Source organism: Gekko japonicus, unplaced genomic scaffold, assembly GCF_001447785.1.
Source record: "Gekko japonicus isolate JY-2015 unplaced genomic scaffold, Gekko_japonicus_V1.1 scaffold1092, whole genome shotgun sequence".
In the NCBI taxonomy this organism is placed as follows: Eukaryota; Metazoa; Chordata; class Lepidosauria; order Squamata; family Gekkonidae; genus Gekko; species Gekko japonicus.
In genome coordinates this window covers 249,302-269,627 of record NW_015163632.1, presented here as the reverse complement: position 1 = coordinate 269,627, position 20,326 = coordinate 249,302, and the positions used below count along the sequence as shown (strand labels likewise).

Here is a 20,326-nt window from a genome sequence, read left to right as displayed (position 1 = left end):
TGTAGAAGCTGACAGCAGCGGGGAAGGAGGGCGGGTGGTGTGAATGCACAGATGGCCACTCAAAGATCATCAGTTACAAGTAAGCAACCTGTTTATCTTTGACGTGGTCTCTGTGCTTCACACCCATGGGAGATTAGCAAGCAGTGGCCTACCTGGAGGAGGGTGCTGACAGGTCCTTACTGCATAGCCGAAGATAAGATGTGACGTCCCATATGTTGGTACTAGAGTTCTTTCGGACGTCTAGGGCGTAGTGCCTTATGAAGGTGTTAGGCGTAGCCCATGTAGCGGCTCTGCAAATGTCTGTCAGGGGAACTCCCTATAGGAAGGCAGTTGAGGCTGCAACAGCTCGGGTTGAATGGGCCCTGATAGGGCCGGGCAATGGCTGTTTGGCGATCAGGTAGCAGAGGCGGATGAGACCCGCAATCCACTTTGAGAGGTACTGAGCCGTGATGCGAGTCCCCAGTCTTGCTGGTACGTAGGAGACGAACAGTTGGGAGTCATGTCTCGTTGGACGGGTTCTGTACAGGTAGAACAGCAGTGCACGTGTTGCATCCAACGTGTGTAACAGTCTGTCCTCTGGGGATGTCGGAGCTGGGAAGAAATCCGGGAGGAAGACCTCTGCCTGTTGGTGGAATTCTGACACTACCTTTGGTAGGAACGAGATGTCAGGTACGAGGCGGACATCGTCTGGCAAAATGGACAAGTAAGGCGTGTCATGTCTGAAAGCCAGTATTTCTCCAACTCGCCTCGCCGAGGTGACAGCAACCAGAAAGGCCGTCTTCCAGGACAGGAATTATAGGTTGCAAGTTGCGAGCGGCTCAAAAGGTTTCCTTGTGAGCTGATGAAGAACTAGAGGAAGGTCCCGGGGAACGGCAGGAGTTTTGATGGGAGGGTAAAGGTGCAACAGTCCCTTCAAAAAATGTTTTGAAAGCGGATGCGAAAACAGTGTGCTCATGCAGGCTAAGTAATTCGTGGTTTTTACTCCCAACACTCCCATGGAGTAGAAGCATCTTCCAATCGTATCTAATTTTCTACTTTCCCTGTCAGAAGGTGCAGAGTGTGTTCGTTTTGACTTGGACAAGGATGTTACAACCATCGAGTTTGGCTGAGGGTGGGAGAATAAAAGTTTGGCTCCGGTCTCCTGGACTCTATACATGTGGTCCAGGTGTCTTATGGACAATGGGGCTGAGAGATATGTCTTGTTGACAAGGCTTCTCCCATGGTGCTTTCGCAGCTTGTAAAAGGACCGTAGACATGGGCAGTGCTATGGTAGTGGAAGTATCCAGTTGCACGATATCGAAGACGGCATCTGTAACCTGTGGTTATTGTTGAACGACTGAGAGGCCTAAAGAATGGGCCATTCTTTTGACAAGATCTGCATAGGAAGTTAGATTGTCGGATGGGGATATAGGTAGATCATCTGCGACAGCTTGGTTAGGAGACTTGTGGTCAGGGTAGATGTAAGCCTCAGAGGCCTCTGTATCAGAATCCTCTTCTGCAGAATTAGAGGAGTCCTGATCTGGCATTTGGACCGGACTGCCTTCCGTTTGACTGGTTAAAAGCTTTGGTGGTGCGACTTGGGGGTTGGGAGGACGATTGAGTTCCGGATTATGGTGGGAAGGATCCTTGGCTGGAGGACGAGACAGAGATGCTGAAGGTCTAGATTTGTAGGGCGACCTTGATCTGTGCACAGATTGGGTCGAGTAACGATCCCAGTCGGAATAGCCCATTGGAGTCAACCATGGCATGGATGGTGGATAACCCCTATAGAGATACCTCAGTTGGCGTTGATCCCAAGAAAGAGGTGTGGGGGGGGTTAGAAAGACTCGGGGGGGATCGACTTATGGATTGGGTACGTCTCAGAGACAAAGCATTAGCCTGCCTCTGAGAGCGGTCTCTATAAACTCGGTCATCGATATCGACAGGTTCAAGAAGCAGACGTGGAGGGTGACGCTGCGTGCTGTTAGAGGCATGTCGATTCCGACGTGAATCGATGTTGGGAGTCTCTGACACTGCCAATGTCGATGACGGGGAAGGAGAGGGACAAGGCTCTGCATCCATGGGACGACTCAGGAGCTCCACCGTCTCGATATCGGAGTAAGGATGCTCCAGTTGTTGTATAGGAGAGTCCAATAGTTGAATGGTTGGTATCGGCGGAGTGGCATGGGCCTCCGATGCCGATACTGCCGGAGCGGGAGGCTCTTTAGGGGCATCAACCAGTGCAGACACCGCTACCTTCCCCTTCTTTGCTGCCTTTAGGGACTTAGAGGAACCCTTTTTTGCGGACTTATGCTCCTTACTTGACTTGGCCCTTTTGTTCACCGGAGTGGAAGCGGAGGATTGCATCTTCGATGCCGGTGGCTTCGATGTCGGAGGAGGGCCTCGATGCTGGAGTCGTCGACGTCGATGGTCTCTCAGACTCCAACACTGAAGGAGGATGTAACACTGATTCAAGTAGCGCCACTTTAAGGCGCGCAGCTCGATTTTTTCTTGTTCTGGTTCGAAAACCTAGCACAGTGCCGACAAGACTCAGGTCGGTGAGACTCCCCCAAACAAATAATACAGAGGGTATGGCAGTCAGGTGGAGCGAGTTTACTGCTGCAACCCTTGCAGCGGTTGAAAAAGCCCCACCGCCATAAAAATTAAAAATCAGAGAGGAAAGAAGGGGTTTGGGGGGGGGGCGAAGGCCAAACTGAGGTAAACTGGCAACTTCCCCCTCAAGAGAAAAACATTTTTTTTTTATTTTTGAAGAACAAACGAAGAAAGGCTAAGAAAAAAGAAGAAAACTGAGGAAAAAATCCGAAGAGCCGTGAGGCAAATAGCCAAGGAAGAACCGATCAGACCGACGAAGAAAAGGTCTTTCCAAAGCGGCGGTAAGAAAGGAACTGGCGGGATGTCCGCGCCCACCCCTCTGGGCATGCGTGGTGGGGTTCCTGCGCATGCCCAACGTCTGGGTGCGAAAATCCGTTAAGAGCTTGCTACAATGCCGATCGATCCAGCGCATGCGCACTAGATCCCATGGGTGTGAAGCACAGAGACCACATCGAAGATCTTAAGTGCCCGAGGCCCTCTTCATATTGAGACAATGACTGGGAGGGGAGTTTAAGCCCCTTGGATCTCTGTCCAAATTGGTCCCCCACACGCCTGAAAATGAGGTTCAATATGGAACTCCCAATACAGGTCTGCTTGACAGGACCAGGACTCATGAACACAGTTAGGTGTAATCAGGCCTCAAATCAGTGGAACTCACTCAATGGCTTTCAGAGAGCCACATTCACAATTATCATCAGCAGACAAGCCATATTTATTTCTGTCTTTGTCACAAGGCCTGTATCTTAGGAAAGGTCGCAGCTTACCCTTTCCAGTGGCAGCGGCTGTTTAAAGGTGGGAACCTCCAGTTACCCAGAAACCCCACTGGGCAAGGGCCTTGCTCACTTTCCTGAAATGTTAGGGGAGTGCCAAACCCCCCAAATTAGGAAAGCCGCTGCGAAGTCTGCAATTGCCTCCTCCTGGAAATCTCCCTCGCCCCCAATTCTTAAGATTTGGTACAGGAACAGATGGGATTATCCCACAATGGAAAGGATACTGATACAAGCCTCAAATACAGACCCTTACTCTGACTTGATTATTATAATAATTTCTGGCACCCTGTTTAAAATGTTATTGCTCAAAACAAAGACCGTTTTGATCAGAATTGTGTTATAGATAGTTTACTATGTTAATTAATTGATACTTGATTATTTGCTGTGACCCTTTGATACCATCTTTCTCCTGATAGGCATAATTATTTGTGGCTTAATTTTTTGCGGTATTGAGCTCTATTGTACTGAGAAGTGCTTACTCTTTTTACTGGAACTTTGTAATGTGATAATCTGTATTTAGCATACGACAGTTCTATTGTCACTGATTTGTCTTTGTGCCTGATGTTGAGTTTTCAATAAAACCTTTAAGGGGGGTGGAGTGCCACATTGGGGAACAGAGCCCAGAAGAGCCAAAGGTGGCAGGTCGAAGAGACACATGTAGCTCTTAAGCCACTGAGTATCGCTGCCTTTAATGTTCCATTGGAGTACAGGATTTCCTCCTTTCATTACTTTACTCACACACTGCTCTGCTGTCAAAGACTACTAGGGGCTCACCTTAAGAACATAAGAGATGCCAATGTTGGATCAGGCCAAAGGCCCATCCAGTCCAACACTCTGTATTACACAGTGGCCAGAAATACCAGGTGCCATCAGGAGGTCCACCAGTGGGGCCAGGACATTAGAAGCCCTCCCACTGTTGACCCCCCCCAAGCACAAAGATGACAGAGCATCACTTGCCCCAGAGTCCCAGAGTACCTTCACTGCATAAAAACTGAGAACCACTCTGATTTCAGCCCTCATGATCTGGAAGCGCCTTCAAAATGGCACTAGAATAATCAGCAGGCCTCTAGCACCCTATCACAGGCAGCAGAAAAGTCCCAAGGAGGGTCATCATACACAAGCAGAAACAGCGAGAACCCTACATATTAGAGATGTGGGCGGAAATTGAAGAAATGCAGCTCACTTCCCCGACTCGGTTTCTTCTTGACTAGGGGAGCCCCTACCGCCAGCTGAATTTTATGTGGAAGAGGCAAGGCAATACCATCACACCCCTTCAAAAACAATGAACACAAATGCCCTGCCCTGGATAGCCCAGGCAAGCCCGATCTCATCAGATCTTGGAAGCAAAGCAGGGCCAACCCTGGCAAGTGTTTGGATGGGAGACCTCCAGAGAATACCAGGGTCGGGAGGCAGAGGCAGGCTATCAAGCCACTTCTCTGAGTGTCCTCCATGCCCCAGTAGGAGTCACCAGAGGTCGCCACGACTTCCAGGTGTGGGCACACACACACACGTACAAAGTGCAAAAAAAAACCAACCCACCTCACACACAAAAAAATGAACACATCTAATATCTGAAAGGATTATTTTGGCCCTCAAAATAACAGTCTGATCTGTAGTGATAACAAACACATTTTAAAAGCACTTGTGCGTAATGCAAAATCTTGGTTTGGTGCCACCAAAATGAGCCCAGTGCTCACAAGCAGTGTTCCCTCTACGCTGAGTTAGTGTGAGCTAGCTCACCGTTTTTTAGCCTCCAGCTCACACATTTTTGTGTTAGCTTAGGAAGGATGGCTCCAGAGCAAACTGCCAAATCGCTCGCTCACAACTTTAATGCCGGTAGCTCACAAAGCAGAATTTTTGCTCACAAAACTCCCAGCTTAGAGGGAGCATTGCTCACAAGCGTCCACTTTGATATCAACTTCTGGAAAGTCTCTCCTGCTCACCTGGACATCCTGCTCACCTGGACACATTTCATGTCCATAAGGGCTGAAGCACCTTCCCTGTGAGGAACAGCCAAAGAGTCTGGAACTTCAGACTAAAAGACCGCTAAGGAAAGGCATTAGGTTTATAAAATTATGTATGATATGGAGAAAGACGATATCAAGAACTTTTGTCTCTCTTCCCCCATAATATCAGATCTTGGTGACATACCATGAAGGTGATTGGCAGTAGATCCAGGACAGACAAAAAGGTACTTATGGGTCAACATCAACTGATAAGATGCACTGTTTGTGGCCAAGACTTCATTGCCTGTATCATAACATAAAATACAAGATTTCCATGTTGGAATAATGTAAAAGGATTACTAAAGGATGACAGGGAATCGGCAGAGAAGCTGAATGCATTGTTTGCCTTTGTCTTCACTGCTGAAGATGATAGGTGCTTGCCCACTCCAGAACCGCCAATTTCAGGAGTGGAGTGGAAAGACCTGCATCAGATTGAGGTGACGAGAAAGGAGGTCCTACGATTGATGGACAAATTAAAAACTGACAAATTACTAGGTCCAGATGGCATATATCCAAGAGTTCTCCTGACAAAAATATGCAGTCTATCACTAAAATCTGCCCCCATTCCTGAGGACTGGAAATTAGGTAAAGTTCCAGAGGAGATCCAGGAAATTGCAGGCTGGTCAGCCTAACGTTGATACTGGGTACGTTGGTGGAATCCATTATCAAAGATAGAATTAGCAGGCACATCGATGAACAAAAGCCATTGAGGAAGAATCAGCATGGATTCTGTAAGGGAAGATCTTGTCTCACTAAGCTTTTAGAGTTCTTTGAGGGGGTGAACAAACATGTGGACAAGGGTGACCCAGTAGATGTTGTTTACCTAGACTTCCAGAAAACCTTTGATAAAGTTCCTCATCAAAGGCTCCTAAGTAAACTCAGCAGTCAGGGATAAGAGGACAAGTCCTCTTGAGGATTAAAAACTGGTTTATTAACAGGAAACAGAGAGTGAGTACAAATGGGCAGTTTGCACAGTGGAAGGTGGTAAGCACTGAGGTACTGCAGGGCTCGGTACTAGGTCTGGTGCTTTCTAGCTTGTTCATTAATGATTTGGGAGTTGGGAGTAATCAGTGAAGTGGCTAAGTTTGCAGATGACACGAAGTTGTTCAGGGCAGTGAGAATGAGGGAGGACTGTGAGACGCTCCAGTGGGATCTGTCCAGGCTGGGTGAGTCGGCATCGGTGTGGCAAATGAGGTTCAATGTGGGCAAGTGCAAAGAAATGCACATTGGAGCCAAAAATCCTAACTATAAATAGGCGCTGATGGGGTCTGAACTGGCAGTAACTAACCAGGAGAGAGATCCTGGAGTCATGGTAGGTGACTCATTGAAAAAGTCAACTCAGTGTGCGACTGCAATAAAAAAGGCATATGCTATGCTGGGGATTATTGGGAAGCGGACTGAAAACAGCCAGTATCATAATGCCCTTGTATAAATCTGTGGTGAGGCCTTATTTGGAGTTCTGGTCACCGCACCTCAAGAAAGGTATTATAACATTGGGAAAAGTGCAGAAAACCACAACTAAAATGATTAAGCGGACGGAACACCTTCCCTACGAAGAGAGGTTAAAGAAGTTAGGGCTCTTTAGCTTGGAAAAATGACAACTGAAGAGTGACACGATAAAGGTTTACAAAATTATGCACGGGACAGAGAAGGTAGAAAAAGAAGTACTTTTCTCCCTTTCTCACAATACAAGAACTCATGAGCACTCAATGAAATTAGTGAGCTTAGAATAAAAGGAAGTACTTCTTCACCCAAAGAGTAATTAACATGCAGAATTCACTGCCACAAGAAGTGGTGGCAGCTACAAGCATAGATAGCTTCAAGGGAGGATTGGATAAACATATGGAGCAGAGGTCCATCAGTGGCTATTGGCCACAAGATATACATAGGAACACTCTGGGGGCAGTGATGCTCTGTATTCTTGGTGCTTGGGGGCCAAAAGTGGGAGGGCTTCTGGAATTCTGGCCCTGCTGGTGGACCTCCTAATGGCACTTGGGTTTTGGCCACTGTGTAACTCAGACTGTTGGACTGGATAGGCCATTGGCCTGGTCCAACATGGCTTCTCTTGTGCTCTTACTAACTGGTAGGATGATGCCAATGAAAAAAGGAACAAAATCGACCCTATGGACAAATTCTTGTATAGACATTTATGCAGACACTGCCTATGTATTTTCATAAGCATAAGTTTGTAAAACTTGATTTTAAAAACCATGATATAGTCCAAGGGCACACAGTATTCAAGGTTTACTCTCCAAAGAATGCGGTGCCCAAGCACCTTCTAGAAACTTGAGACCATATGTGCAGGATTTTTTTAATGTTGAACTACTCCTTTCACAGGAGCTGCGGTGGCTCAAGTGGTTAAGACACTGAACTGCAGGCTGTGGAAGGTCGGTAGTTCAGCAGTTCGAGACCCGAGTTGCCGCATGACGGAGTGAGCTCCCGTCTCTAGTTCCAGCTCCTGCCAACCTAGCAGTTCGAAAGCAAGAAATTGCAAGTAGATAAATAGGTACCACTTTGGTAGGAAGGTAACAGCGTTCCGTGCGTCTTGGTGTTTAGTCATGCCGGCCACATGACCACAGAAACGTCTTCGGACAGCGCTGGCTCTTCGGCTTTGAAATGGAGATGAGCACCGCAACCCTAGAGTCAGATTCGACTGGCTTTCAAGCAAGAGAACCTTTACCTTTAAGCATTCATAGGACTACAGCTTTAGAGGAAGCCCAGATTACTACAAGGGAGCATATAGAAAACAAACAAAAACCCTTACATGAGTTTGTGTGCAGTGAAATCTCCAAGCTGAAATGACATAAGAGGGCTCACAGTTGACCTACTACGACGACTGAAGTGCGGGAAGTAACAGTGCCTCCTGCACCTTCAGCGTTCCCTGTTTGCTTGCAGTGTTTCACTCTAAAGTCATTGCTCCTTAAGCGGGAGACTGGGCCCTGCATTTGATGTACCCAACAGACAGGCTTCTAATGAAAGTGTTAAATCTCTTTCCTCTGGCCTAATTAGGGAAGAGTCGGTGCTTCTCAACACCATTGCTGCACAAAAGGGGAGGGAGAGTTAGAGGAAGAACAATGGGTTGCTGTGTTCGGGAGCTCTGGAGCTCTCCTTGCTCTTTGCCTGCACTATAGATACTGTGTGGTTCCCCCCCCCCCCTTCCTACCTGTTCCAAAGTGGGATCTTTAAGAACCCAGCGGCCAAACAAATGAGAGTGCAGTCTGAATTTTCATCAAGGTGGCTCTGGCTAATGGGACTCGTCTGCAAGGTTTGAATGTTTTTCCTGTTGCCTTCTAGGGTGTCAACACAAACAAAGTCAGCAGCAGCAGGCATTTTAGACGGGGGCGGTGAGAGTGGAAAGAGGAAGGAAAAAGGAAACAGAACACGTGGAGGCTCTTCCTTTTCCTTTCACACTCCTGCAGGGAAATAAGCATCAGTTTACAATTCTTGTTTTTTTTAAAAAAAAAAGATTTGGAGAAGCGTTGTGAGTGAACATTGCATGGCACAGTTGTGTGTGGGGCTGGGGTTTTTTTATCCCAAAGGAGGAAGCTGATCTAGCAAATGTCTTCCTGTTGAGACTGGGAAGCAACAATCTTTTGCTTTGGTTGGGTTTCCTTGCTTTGCGTTTAAACTCCTCTCATCATTTTGGGCGCTTGGCTGACTATTGTGGTATCGCTTCAGGGCTGGCCTTTGTCAAAAGCCTGCTTTCCCTCTCGCTGCAGACAACTTCTGGTAGCCTGTTTATGTCTGCAGAAGATCGCAAATCCTGTAACTCTTGCCTGCCTTGTCTTTCAAGGGGCAGGATCAAAATGGAGCTCTCCTTTGAACCTTAACCCTCCGATAATGCTTTTAGCCTTAATCTGAATGGGTCCATTTTCCTCTAGTGTAATGGGCTCTTTCGTTGCAGTAGCTTTCTTTGGAAGTGCCCAAAATGTCCTGGGAACTCACTCCTTGGGAGCAAAGGTCAGTTTCCTCAGGGAAGCATTTCATGAGAATATGGCCATAAAAGCAGAGGTCTCTCCCCCACACACACACGTTATTAGCCCTTCCATCTACATTTTAAGTGGCAGAATATTCCCTTGAAGGTGTGAAAGGAGTAAAAAAAAAAGGTAAAGGTAAAGGTTCCCTTGCTCGAAAGCCAGTCGAGTCCGACTCTAGGGTTGCGGTGCTCATCTCTGTTTCAAAGCAATTTCTTGCTTTCGAACTGCTAGGTTGGCAGGAGCTGGAACTAGAGACGGGAGCTCACTCTGTCATGCGGCACACTCGGGTCTCGAACTGCTGAAATACCGACCTTCCACAGCCTGCAGTTCAGCGTCTTAACCTCTTGAGCCACCGTAGCTCCTCTATGAATGCTTACTTAGAGGTAAATTCAATTTTACAAAGCGGGGTTTACTTCCAAACAAGCAGGTACAAAGGATCAGGCTACTCATGTCACTCAGAATCACCAAGACTTACTTTAAATCCTATCAGCCATTAAGGCTTGATCCACACATACTTGAACAAAAATTGAACTGCCAAATACTGAATCAGACCCTTGGTCCATCAAGGTCAGTACTGTCTACTGAGATTGGCAGCAATTCTCCTGGGCCTCAGGTAGAGGTCTTTCACACCAATCTACCACCTGACCCTTTTGGCTGGAGATGCCACGGATGATGGAGGAGAGATTCAATTTATACCCCACCCTTCACTACCCGAAGGAGTCTCAGAGTAGCTTACAATCTCCTTTCCTTTCCCCTACCCACAATGCACACCCTGTGAGGTAGGTGGGGCTGAGAGAGTTCTCTCGAGAACTGCCCTTGAGAGAACAGCTCTGAAAGAACTTATGACTGACCGAAGGTCACACCAGCAGCTGCATGTGGAGGAGTGGGGACACAAACCCAGTTCTCCCAGATTAGAGTCCACACTCTTAACCACTACACCAAACTGGCTCAGACCATCAGCATGCCAAGTAGATGCTCCACACATACAGCTGTGGGGGGGCGGGTAGAATTCTGAGAGGATGGAACGGGCTAGGGTGGGGGGGGACTCATGTTTAACACTTGCCCATGTAAAAAAACAAATGTAATTTTGAAAAAAGAAGATAAGAGAGAAAAGCTGTAGCCTAGTTCATCTCATGTTGTGCCAGTTTTCAAGTTAATGTAGAGCAATTTTTTAAAATCATCTGTAGTCTGAAGTACTACCTCGTTGTACTGCCCGTGTAGATAAGGACCTCAGTTCACCTCCAAAACAGTGTTACTTAAATCCAAGAACATGTATTTACAAAAAGTGGCCTACCACCCGAGAGCATGTAAGGATTGTGATGATGACAGAAGCACATGTACCTCAGCAAGCACATGTACCTCAGCAAGGACCTGGAAAGACAGCTGGGAGCAAGGGGATGTGAGTCAGCCACAGGATGCTGCATGGTACCCTGTGTAGCTTACAGGGCTAGCACAGTCACAGAAACCAGACCCACCACTCCCTTGTTGCAACCAAGCAGTTCCAGGGAAAGGCTTCCAGGTGATGAGGTTAGTTAGTTACTGTTCAGATTACTGAGAATATACAAAAACAGGTTTACCCAAGATGACAAGGTAGTTTGTACTCTGCGATTCCCTCCAAGTTCAGAATGTAGTACTCAACACATAATCCAGCATCTTGTTAACGTGGGAGGGGAGAAAGCTACTAGAATAGTCCAGGGCAGCACCTTGTCAGATCTCAGAAGCAAGAGAGCACAGTGCAGACACCAGTCAAGTGACTCTTGTTCCTGGAAAATGTCAATTTCCTCCCTCCGTGTCATTCAAGGACACCTGTGCCGCTTCTTCCCACATACTTCTAGATTAGCCTCACAGCTGACCACTGTATGCTGTTCTCAGCCAATAAAAAAACAACCTTATGTGACCCCAATGTCCTGTGCAGGTGACCCAGGGGCTGCCGTGTTGTCCTCTCAAAGAAGGAGTTTCAGAACAAAGAGTCATGTGTGCCACTGCTCAGAGACAGATCACCAACCAAGACAGCCTTCCTGGTGGCTTAACCTTTTACCCAACCACAGGTGGAAAGAGAAGCCACAGAACAAAACAGCTGTACAGTGAAAAAAGGATTCAACTGGCCGCAATAGTATACCAAAGGCTTTACAACACTCGTTGGGTTGGATCCTGCACAAAATCTCCACCAATTCTTCCCCGCCTCTCTGTCCTGCTGCAGCTCAAAATGCCCCCTGCAGTGCGGCACCTTAGGAACAGGGGACTGCTCAGTAGCAGCATGGGGGCAGGGGGGGTCCATGGTCTGCCCCAGGAAGGGGGGGAAGGGGGGGGTTCCAACAAAAATCTCCCCTCTTTCGACAGCAAAATTTTTCAGCTGCATCCAACCCATTAGCTCCAGAACTATATGCAAAAAGCAAAAAAGGCTGAACACAAAAAGTATACCCTGCCCATACTGAATTTATACAATCAACCAGATGAGTCAATATTCCAAAGCCAATACTCTCCTGTTGTAATGGTGTGATCGGAAAAAACAACGTTGCGCTTTCAGAGGGAAGAATGTAGAGAAGAGAAACTACCTGGATTGCTGCAAAATGTATTTCCCCAACTGACCTTTAGAATCATGGATCTGTCCTTGCTTTCCAAGTGGTGGTGCAGATGGGATTCTGACAGTTGTAACTGACTGGTTATGTCACTTGGTATTAGAGCTGATGGAATACCAGTGCAACACTACCTAGAGGAGAAAGGCAAGGTGAAATTAGTGCTATCCAATTATTAAATACATTAACTATATATGTGTGTGTGGCAGACTTGGAGAGACGTTGTTATTGGCATCTCTCAGTCAAAGGTGCATCACAGGGTTTTTGTCAGTCACCTTTCCTTCAAGGAGGGCAAGGTAATACACATGGAAACTCCCCCCCCCTTTTTCCCTCTCAAGTATGCTGAGAGATGGAGAATGGCACCAGCAAGCTTCATAACTGCATGGATTTGAATTCGGGTCTTCTCCATTTGAGGCTCAAAACTCTACTATCGCATATTAGCACACACACACAGCCAACCTCAAGTCAAACAGGAAACATGAATATAGATTCAGGTGGGTAGCCATGTTGGTCTGAAGCAGCAGAACAAAGTTTGAGTCCACCTTTAAGACGGACGAAGTGGTATTCTGGGTAAAAGCTCTCGCGTGCAAGCACAATCCTTCAGGATACAGGAAATCCTGTTTCACTGTATCTGAAGAAGTGTGCTTGCACACGAAAGCTGATATCTTGAATAAAACTCTGTTGGTCAGGGGTCGTTTCGTAGAAAAAGAGCTACGGGAACTCATTAGCATAACCCATTAGCATATGCCACACCCCCTGACATCACCGGAAGTGTGTCATAAGGCCACACCCCCTGACATCACTGGAAGTGTGTCATAAGGCCACACACCCCGCTCCCAACGGTCCCGGCCACCGCCGCCAGCCTTGCAGCTCCACTGCCGAGCCCCATGAGGGGCCCGGCGGTGGACCTGCAAGGCCGGCGGGAGTGCGAGGAAGCCCCGCGAAGGCCCTCCGTGGCCCCAGGCAGGCAGGGGTGGGGAGAGGCAGGGAGGAAGCAACTTACCCTCCCTCTTCACCTGCCTCCTCCTGGCTGAATGAGGGCCGGAAGCGGGGTGGTCGGAAGCAGGGGGCGGGGCTTCGTCATGTGCCACGCCCCCCGTACCTCACCCGGGGGAACTGCGATTCCCCGCAATCCCCCCCGAAATGACCTCTGCTGTTGGTCTTAAAAGTGCCACTGGACACAAACCTTATTCTGAGGAAATATGAGTGTAGGTTTTTGTTCCTTGAAGAAAGGGCATGATGGAAGTGTTGAAAAAAATTAAACAGAACAGGACCATTTGAGAATTACAGAATGGATCCTAGGGCAAAAGATTCAGGCTAAAGAGTCAACGTTACAAATACAGTCTGAGATAATGTGCTATTTACATTTTTACCTGCACACTGTGATCAGAATTTATATTTAATTTCAACAAACAAAACAGGTGCTAAATTATAGTCTTGTTAGTGGATGCGTATTTATTCTACAACTGCTGTTCATGGATGTGAGGGGGAAACACCTCTGAAATCACAAGAATTAGAACATTTGGATTTTGTACTTGGCTCGGTTACTTGTCACCCAGAAAGCTAGGCATTTTGTTTCTTTTCTTTTTTAAAGAGCCAGAGGCTGGAATTCTTAGAACAGGAGCCTGAAGTTACCTGTCGGCTGCCTGAGGCCCAAATGGGAGCTACTCTGAATCTTAAGCTCCTTTTTTTAACGTGGCTACGGATAAGATCCACACCATAGAAAAGCATCAGCAACAGAACAGCAGTCAGGTTTTGGGATAGAGTCTGCACTGCTGTAGGATAAACACGACTGAACTGAGGAATTGCGAACTGCCGGTGCCTGGCACTTATCAGTGGAGTACAAGCTTCTGATTCCAAAAATATTTTTCACTGCCTTAATAACTTCACAACTGACCTAATTCATGAAAGGCTAAAGACACCAGCTACCGCACAATGCCTCTGCTAGTAAGAATGGAAGTGCTCCTGAAATTCTTGAAGCCTCACAGAACCAGAAAGGAAAGGGGGGGGGGGGGGGGGGGAGAGAAAGGAAAGGTTAGCTCTCTTCTGAGGAGTCTAAAGGAAGAAAACAATCCTTCACCAGTGCCTACTTTTAAAATTATATACTGGGGTCCCCAACACGGTGTCAATGGGCACCCAGGCAGCAGCTGACACCGTTTCCACTGCCCGCCAAGTATTTTCAGGAACAGGGCCGGCTCGAGGTGTTTCTGTACTCTTGCAGCGCAGATGCCAACCTCTCGGTGGGGCCTGGAGACCTCTGGAGCCAACTGCCCTTTTGCCACTGCCACCAGCGAGCAAGCGTGCTGCACCGCCAGCAGAGTCAATTGGAGAGGCCTGCATGGACAGTGGCGGCAGCGGGGCCAGGAGACCCAGCCAAGAATCAGACTGTGGAAGGGGGGGCGAGGAGGCGAGCGACTACGGAGAGCGATGGAGATCGCGGCCAGCCCCGGCCTGCTGGCCTGCACTGGTGTCCACAGAAAGACACGTGGCGGCGGTGAGGTGGGGTCAGACATCATCTGGCTCAGTCCGGGGGAGGGGGAGAGATGCCACACAAGAGGCAGCACGGAAATGGAGCCTGAGGCCGCGGGAGCTCGAGCTGGCCCAGGCGCCCCATCCAGAGCCTGGCGCTCTAGGCAAATACCTAGTTCGCCTAGTGGGTGAGCCGGCCCTGTTCAGGAAGCTTCTGCCTGCCTATTGGGAGATCTGATTGGCTGTGCTAAGTTGTTGTTTTTTTTAATGTTGCTTTGGCGGCAGCTGCCACCACATCACAACAATCTGCACTGTGTCACTGAAGTTAAGCTGAGGCAATCTTTTTGGAGCTGGGTCTGCCTCCTGTGGCAGCTGTTCTGTTGTTGCGCCCACCATGCCATGTCCGAACTCCAAATGCACTCGCAGGCTCAAAAAGATTGGAGACTGACCCACCTCAAAGCCAAAAGGAAGGCTTATAACGAATTCAACATTAAACAATACAAATTAATACACAGAAGTAAAAATGGATGCCTGCTTGAGAAATGACGCGTTTGCTAACATGCACCCCTAAACAGCATCCTCAGCAGTTCATCCAAGACGTTTGCAAATTCCCATCTGAACCAAATTATCATTTTATTTCTCCCTGAGTTCTGCACAACACAGCTTTCCTCACACCCATTTTATATCGCTCAGATTTCCTATGGCTGCCAAGCCTGCTGTACTGTCCTTATTCCTTTTTAAAACTTTTATTTTAATGCACAGGATTGAGCAAGGCTGTTGACTCCAGCGAGTTGCAAAACACGCCAGTGATGCTGTACGGGACAGTCGGCCCTTCTTACGTCTCCTCTGCCCCACTTATGCACCATGCAGGTTTTCTGAGATGCTGCCATTTGATTACCTTTGGCTGTTGCCAGGTGCACTGGGATGGCAGAAGAGCCCTGGAGCAAACGGATCCCAATCCTCCGTGTCGCCAGCAGCATCGCTTGGTGCAAACCTCAGCCATGGCAACAATGGCAACAGGTATAGGCTCATCGGCCAATAGGCGCAGACGGCTCTGGGCCACCAGGAGGCCTCCGGGAGGGCAGCCTACCAGGAACTTTCCCAGAAAGCTAAACTGCCGGCCCACACCTTCTCTCACTGGTAGGCTTCAAGATGGTGTGCATACATCCTCAACGCCTTATTTGCCAGATCGGGCTGGATTTTTACACATTCAACAGAACGAGATGCCAGGACGCTGGGCCGCCAGCTCTCTGTTTCCACTGAGTCGTATATGCAAAGGAATGATCGGAGTTTCTGCCATCCATGACTCATTCCCTTCCACCCCTTCAACGCTCTTATTGCCTCATTCCTTGGCCCAATTTGCTGGGACCACAAGGATATACGAGAAGACCGTTTAATAAATGTGAGCAAAACGACAAACGTTATGACAAGATGGAAGAACGACCTTTGGCACTTACCGTGAAGGGTCCTTCTCCTCTGAGGTTAGGAGGACATCTCCATGGGTTATTCCCATCGTTCCTTTAGGGAGACAGGAAATACTTTTTTCTCCTTCCTGTTGGCGCCTTGGGAATAGCCCTGCCCCTCAGTTCTGGGACTCCGTAAGCAGTGAGTATCAACTAAGGCTAACTCCCCTGCGCCAAGCAGGTAAACTTCCAACATTAATGATAGAACTATAAAACAGTAGAACAAGAACGCAGAAGAAGAAGAAGAAGAGAACAGCACAGAGATACACAGGCAAAAGAACGATGATGAAAGCGGGAGGGCCGAGATGTCCTCCTAACCTCAGAGGAGAAGGACCCTTCACGGTAAGTGCCAAAGGTCGTTCTCCCACTGAGGTGGAGAACGTCTCCATGGGACCTCCAAAAGCAGTATCCCTTAAATGGGTGGGTTATCACCGCCAGCCGAAGGGAGAATGTGCTGAAGGACTCTTCTTCCAAATGCTGCGTCGGCTGACGCAATTGTGTTTAGCTTGTAGTGACAAATGAAGGTAGATACCGACGTCCAAGTAGCGGCCCTGCAGAACTCCTTGACTGAAGCTCGATTTGTGAACGCTGCATTGGTTGCCGCACTTCTCAAGGAATGGGCCGTGATCCCTTTGGGAATTTCCATTCCCGACGCCTTGTAGGCCTCCGTGATTCATGACCTACGGACTGCGCTGATGGAAGTCATGGACATACGATTTCCCGTATGTGGAAAGGAGATGTTGATGAACATGAAGTCCGTTTTTCGTAGAGATTCAGTGCGCATGATGTAAATCTTTAATGCCCGTCTGACATCAAGGGTGTGCCATAGCCTTTCTCTGGGATGTTGTGGCTTTGGACAGAAAGTAGGTAAATAGATCTCTTGAGCATGATGAAAAGCGGAAGAAGCCTTTGGCTGAAAGGTGGGATCGGTCCTAAGTACCACTTTATCCTCGTGGAAGACGCAGAGCGTGGCCTTTACCGATAGAGCACCCAGCTCTGAGACCCGCCGTGCTGAGGTTATCGCCACCAGGAATAACGTCTTCATCCGGAGCCACTTCATTCCGACTTCCCTGAGAGGTTCGAATGGCGCTTTGGTAAGGGCTGTCAAACCGCGTGTAGCCTCCAGGTTGGGAACCTGTGTATCTGAGGAGGCGACTTTGTGGGGGTGCTTGGGCATCCTGTATCCTGTATCCTCCTATGCGAGGAAGGACGGTCGATAATGCCACCACTTGCAGGTAGCTGCCTTCAAGCCGGAATCCAAACCGTCTTGTAAAAAGGAAAGGACGTCCGCCGTTGTAGGAGAAAGAGAAAGTAGATGGACAGAATCGCAGAGCTCTGTCCCTAGCTGCTACTCCCTAAGAGGCAGGAATAGAACTGAGGGGCGGGGCTATTCCCAAGGCGCCAACAGGAAGGAGAAAAAAGTATTTCCTGCCTCCCTAAAGGAACGATGGGAATAACCCATGGAGATGTCCTCCACCTCAGTGGGAGAACTTGATTTTTTAAAACTAAAAATATTTATGAGCCTGCCTCTCTCCCAAGCTTTGCAGAACCGAGAAGGGTACACTGCACAGACGGGGTTGGTAGCGACGGAGGCCAAATGGTGCTGCTGGTGGTGAGCAGTTCTCTCTTCTTTAAGATGGCACGGTGGCCACTCACTTTATAGGGCAACGGAGAGACCAAAGTTATTTATTTACTTCATTTGTAACCCAGCCTTTCTTCCCAATGGAGACCCAAAATGGCTTACATCCTTCTCCTCTCCTTCATTTTATCCTCACAACAGTCCTGCGAAGTAGGGTAGGCTGAGAGAGTCTGACTGGCCCAAGGTCACCCAGAGAGTGGCCATTCGAACCTGGGTCTCCCAGCTACTAGCATGATAGCTCCTAACCACTACACCAAGGTGGCTCTCATTCGCTCAACCAAACTCTGAAACGGGGACTCCACCTAACCCGGGAAGCAGTCATTTCTAGGGACAGAGGGAACACGCTTCATCATCCCTTATACACAGCTGCATCCTAAGCAGGTTTATTCCCCCCCCCCAAAGCTACTACGTACTGAGCCAGCCTCTACTTGCACAAGTCCAACAAGCTACTTTCTGATGCGTCTGGTACTTTTATCAACCTGACCTATGGTGCCTGAACAGGCTGAGAGAGCCCCTCTCCAAGGCCACAGCCTTATTCCATCCCCCTGACCTTTGCTCCTTGTAACTGGAGATCCCCACTACGGAGTCTGAAAACTAACAACAGGCAAGCTTGTCCTCTCCCACTGAGCTACGATGGTCTGTCCTCTGCCTCCACTGAGCATGACATGGGAAGGCTGCTTTCACTCAACGAGTTGTCTCACAGCCCTTTCTGTTCAGTCAGCTATTGGGCTTATCTCCTCTGCAAATGCCAGAAAAAATAGGGTTTGGCCTGTTCTGGTAGACTTCCCAAAACATGTCCAGGCAAACTGGAGATCAAGATTTTTTTTTTCCCTCCCCAAAGGAGTACAGTTTTTAGGGCTGCTAGCAGCATCTTTGGCAGCACAAGTTAGAACAGCATTGCAAATGCAAATACACTTGAACACTTGGGGCTATGCATTATGGTTTGGGGGGGGGGCGGAGATCTCTCTTGGAACCCCATGCTTCAGGACACGATGGTGCAGAAAGGGGATGCTTTTTGTTGCATTCACTGGAGATCGCTCCACTTGCTCCTCTGTGGTAACCAGAGACACGTCACTCTTAAGAGTCTTGCTTCACAAAACACCTCTGCCTGTGCTTTGAAAGCAACAGTTCGCCAGATTACTCTTGCTCGCTACTGTCTTGTACGTATTCCAAAAGACCAAAGGCTAAAACAGCTGCAGAACAACCTAAATGAAATGAGTCTTCAGGGCTTCTGGCTGTCCTGGCCTTCGATTCCTAAAGTAGCAAACTCATACGCATGCTCTCCTTCAGTCGCCTCTGTTTGATCAGTACGGGCTGCAACAGTCCTTACTTCAGAAATGGGTGGACTGTAAAGTTCTCCTGGGGGTCTTGTGAAACAGGAGACTTTCCTGTACAAGGCAGTGCCCATTAGCTTTGGAAATAAGGGGTCTGGAAACTCAATCTCTGTCAACACACACATCTTTCTCAAGTGTTTTAGTTACCATCCAAAAATGGAGATTCTTGATATATTTCTAGATTTTCCAGTAGCACCTTAGAAACCCACAAGATTTTCAGGATATAAGGCTTTAAGAGTCAAAGCTCCCTTCGTCGAAAGCTTATACCCTGAAAATGTTGCTGATCTCTAAGTTGCTACTGGACTTCCAAGAATCAGTTTGGTGTAGTGGTTAGGAGCACGGACTCTAATCTGGGTGAACCCAGTTTGATTCCCCACTCCTCCACATGCAGCTGGTGCTGTGGCCTTGGGTCAGTCACAAGTTCTTTCAGAGCTGTTCTCTCAGGAGCAGTTCTCAAGAAAGCTCTCTCAGCCCCACCTACCTCACAAGGTGTCTGTTTTAGGGAGGGGAAGGGAAGGGAAAGGACTCCTTTGGGTAGCAGTGGGGTATAAAGCCAATCTCTTTTTCCTCTGCAGACCAACACGGCTACTGTCCAAAACTATCTTCTTGGTATATTTCTATTTGCAATCCCTTACAATAATGTATGTGCTACTATTTTTGCTATGTGTAACTTCTCCTTTATGTATTAATATTTTAATCCTGATATTTAATAGCCAAGGGTTGGCTCCTGTGCAGATAAACAAATCACTACAGGCCACAACTTAGGTCTCTGCAAACCCGGGGGGGGGGGCTGAACGCTGTCTATGCCAGTGGTTCTCACTGCGCGGCTTGAATGTCACATGTTGCGCTTTCACATGCCATTTCCGGTTTTTAACCGTGGATTCTGGGGCTGGCTTTGCAAACTCCTGATGGTATGCCCAGAAGTAAATGCAAGCAACAATAAGCTAATGGGATTTCATTATGTTGTACGGAAAAATTATTTGGTTATATATTTGATGTTATGACATGCATGCGTTTAGCGCTGCCAGCCCCGTGGCTGCAAGACCTGGTAACTTTTGATGGTGACGCCTGGGGAGGGGGAAGCATCGCAAATGCTACAGTGACAATCCAGAAGTTTGCCATAGAGCGGAATTTAAGAGCTCCCCAAATCACTATGGGAAAGGCTGGGGAAATTCCTAGAGCATCAGAGTGACAAAAACGATACCACAGTGTTTGCAATTGACACCCCCCCCTTCTCTCCCACTGCCTGAGAGACTGAGTGGAAGACTGCCCACTTGAAACAGGCAACTGGTCTGCCTATGCGTGTTTGGCAGAGAGAGGTACAGAGTAGTCACGTGGTTCTTCTAGCTGGTGGTGGCAAATGTGGCTCCATAAGCTGCAGAGTGAATACCACTGGTACATGCAGACATCTCCCCTAGAGATGTAAAATTTCCAGAAATTCTTGTCCTCATTGCACAGAAATTAGATCAATCTGATACCATACATATTTTTTAGAAATGA

At 48.1% G+C, this 20,326-nt stretch overlaps 1 protein-coding gene across 1 annotated transcript in view; it reads right to left on the bottom strand.

The window, feature by feature from the left end:
• The window catches only part of RREB1 (ras responsive element binding protein 1), a 175,867-nt gene that overhangs the window by 77,891 nt on the left and 77,650 nt on the right, over window positions 1-20,326 (bottom strand). The window contains exon 2 of the mRNA XM_015407545.1: window positions 11,935-12,055. The gene's annotated coding sequence lies outside the window, so the exon portion shown is untranslated. The remainder of the gene's footprint in view (window positions 1-11,934; window positions 12,056-20,326) is intronic.